This window comes from Calidris pugnax, unplaced genomic scaffold, assembly GCF_001431845.1.
Source record: "Calidris pugnax isolate Ruff unplaced genomic scaffold, ASM143184v1 scaffold51, whole genome shotgun sequence".
NCBI classification, from domain to species: Eukaryota; Metazoa; Chordata; class Aves; order Charadriiformes; family Scolopacidae; genus Calidris; species Calidris pugnax.
In genome coordinates, this window is record NW_015090797.1 from 3733648 (window position 1) to 3737263 (window position 3616).

Consider the following 3616-nt stretch of genomic DNA (forward strand, 5'->3'; position numbering starts at 1 on the left):
CCCCCCCCCCTTCCTCTCTGCCTCCCTCCCTCTCGCTCTCCCTCTCTCTTCTCTCTCTCTATAAAGAACCGTCAAGTTTTAGTGCGCATTGCTAATTAGTCAATTTCTCTCTGCCTTCACAGGCTGGCGACTTTGCTGCTGAGCTGAAACTGCTAATTTCTGTGACCAGCTTTTTTCTTAGCTGTGATCTGGATGAATGAGTAGCTGTCTCACAGAGATGACAAAAATAAACTCTAATCCCCCCCAAAATTTCCACTACATCTTTCTCATGCATAGATTTATGATCTTCAAGCGCCCTGTGCAATATGCAAACTTTTTGTGCGTGTGTGTGTGTGTGTGTTGCTGGGGGTGTGCACACGTATGTCTGCGTGTGATTGGGATGTGCACACGTGTGTGTGTGTGCTCCTGGGGGTGTGTGTGTGCGTGTGTGTGTGCTTGGGATGTGCACACGCGTGTGTGTGCTCCTGGGTGTGTGTGTGTGTGTGTCACCCTGGTGGGTGTGCACACACGTGTGTGTGTGTAATGTGTTCCTGGGGGTTGTGTGTTTTGTGTTGTCGGGGGGGGGGGGGGCTAAGTCTGTTGTATTCAGGTTGCACAGTATTTGTTTTGTGTCTCTGTTTTCCCCCCGCACCCTGGATGTGATGGAAATAATGTCTAATTTCAGTACCCGATATATTGTCCCCCACCCCCCTTGTATTTATATTATTGCTTTGACAGGATACATCCTCCTTCCTTGCAAGTATGACGAGGCTGGAGGGGTGGAGGGGAGAGAAAGAAAGTGAGGCCACTAAATGGTGTTAGTGGTAAAACGTTCCCTTTACATTTGTTCCCCTGCACTGTTCAAGATTTATGATCTTGTTTGAAGGCATATTTTCTCTATCGTTTTGTCTGGTTAGACAACCGTCTCTGAACTTCACTGTCAGCTCTTCAACAGATAAGGGTTCAGAAGTCACATTTTTTTTTTTTATTGGAAGATTAGCATATTGTCAGATTTGTCTTTCAGTTTCGAGACTTTGCAATGCAGAAGCCTGAATCAAATGGCAGGAAAGCAGCTGCTATTTCACAAATGTAACCTTTCAACTTTCTGCCAGAGCTGATACCCTAGAAACATGCACAGCACAACCCATGGGTTGGGGCTTTGTTTCGGTTTTTGCTCCTTTTCAGTTGTAAGAAGAAGAGGGTATTCGCGTTGTAGGCATTTTTGGGCTTTTTCTTTCCACCAAGGGGCATATCGGTAGAGGACATGTTCTCCACACTTTATCCCATGATGTATTACACCCTCACATTTATAGCTCTGTTCTTCTGTTGTCAAACCTCCAATTGTCAAAAAAAAAGAAAGGTGGAGTGTATGCCCTTGAATGAAATGCGCGTTAAAGGAAACTGGAGTGAGCATTTATAAAAGTTCTACCTGGTGTGAAGTCCATGAGCCCCAACCCCTTTCCCAGATAATACTCAGAGTCATGTTCATTAAAATACACACCAGGAGTAGGACTTTGAATGCCAGATCTCATGGTCTTTCCCTTTGACTTGGCCAAGGATGCCAGTGCATTTACAGAGATGGAGTGGGATTGCTCAGGAATGCAAAGGACTGGGATCGAAGGGCATCAAGGCAGTTTTTGCTTTTATTTTTTTTTCTGGTGACCTTAGAAAAGAAATTACGCCACACCTTTCTGGTTTTCCTCACCAGATAGCTCCCTTCCTTCTCCCTTGGGCGTCAATTTTTCCTGGAGGAAATTACCAAGGGAGATTAGGTAGCTGGTGTTTTAGGGCATGGTGTTCTTCCCAAAAGAATGACACCATCATATGCTGCTTCTAAACCCAGTTTCTTTGTTTTGCTCCTGTTGTGCCTCCCTTTCCTCTCAGCTGTACCCTGTTGGCCATCCCAGATTTTGACCCTGTTCATGTGAAGAGAAACGTGAGTTACAAGATGCCACTATTTTGATAGTTACTGGTGTCTTCAGTGATGCGAGTTGTCTCCCAACTGTAGTAGATGGGAAGAACAATTTTTATATCATGCTTGTGCTGCTGAACTTTACTGCTGTAATGGCTGTAAATAATCCCCACGGGGTTTTGTATCAGTTTTCACTGACTGATGTGTCACACACTCTTATACCATTGTAAGCTGCCAAAATACGTCTGTGCCAGTGTGTAGCAAGTTTCTGGGACTAGCGTACTGGTATGTGTTGCTTATTAGTGGAACGTCCTGTTTAATTTTTATTTAGCTTTGCTAAGCTAACTGAAGTTAAAATAAAGTTCAATCTTATATATATGAATTACATGGGATAAATATTTCCAGAAGTCTTGGTTACGGTATTTTCTATATGGGCTTGAGCACTTCTGAAGGGAGACTTCAAAGTTTCTAACTCATCTGGGTGCTTTTCAAAATTTTAAACATAATATCTGAAAGTAGAAAATTAAAGTTCCTCTCTTCTAGGCAGCAGCTGTCAGCAGAAAATACCGTGTTTTCTTTCTTCTACAAGTACTCTCTGACCTGCACCACGTAAAATTGGTGGGTGGTGGATTTTTTTTCTGTGGAGCAAAACTAGATGTACTTGCCACTGGGTTTAAGCTGGGACTTCATGTCCCAAGGTCTCCCAAGGCACCGAACACAAACTAACTCCTGAGCCTTCCCTATTGTAGCTGTAGGGCTCTATCCCTAAGCAGGATTTCCAAAGAACAGCAGGCAGTGCCCCATGCTTTTATCCTTTCAAAGCCAGAGGTTAGTAGATATTGTGCTCTTGCTTGTCTTCCCTTAGCTCATCTCTTTCCTTCCATGCAGACTCCTCAACCAAAGCCTCAATGCAGAGGCATGCAGTAGGGAGGTCAATACTGCAAAAGGAACTGAATCACATCTTGCAATTAAAGAAAGAGGTCCTCATGCAGAGGGGGCCTTCATCAAGAAAGTATAAGGCATTATCATTAAAATCCCAAGGAACAAACTCAATAAATACTTTTCACTAAGAGTAATTCCATAAAAAAGAGAAATCTAGAACCTCTTTATTATCTGTGCTTGTAATATGAAACATCTCTGCACAGCTGATGTTTTGTGGGGGATTTTTTGCAGATTTTGTTGTTGCAATATAGACTGATGTCCTGGCGCAGCTCAGAAATCAAGTTATATGCACGGTATCTTAATTTTTAAGAACAAAAATAAGTGTCAATTCTGAACAGCTGCCCCTTTGTCATTGAGACTGCTGTCAGAAACAGGACTTCATCAGGCTCCCCTGTTTGGGGCACAGAAGTTGCCTTTGTGCGTGTCGTCGGCCCTGCTGAACTCTCTCAACAGTCTGCTTTTCTGCCACTGCTGCATTTCAAAAGGTAAAACAGAGATGACAGCACCCACCGGAACCACCTGTACGTGGATGGGATCTCACACCGTAAGAAAAGAAAGTTCTCCTGGGGGGCTTCCAGAGTGGTAAAGACTTTGGGTAAACTGGATCGTTTTTGTTGGGCACCATGCCATGCTAGTTGTTTGGACGGATCTGAGCACACAGGTCCCTTTTGTAGTACAAGTACTATACAAATAGATGAGCAAGAGCAGGATTGGCTGTTACCAACAGCTGCTCATGCCAAACATCACTGAATAATCCACCCTGACGTTTCTGATGTGGAAGTT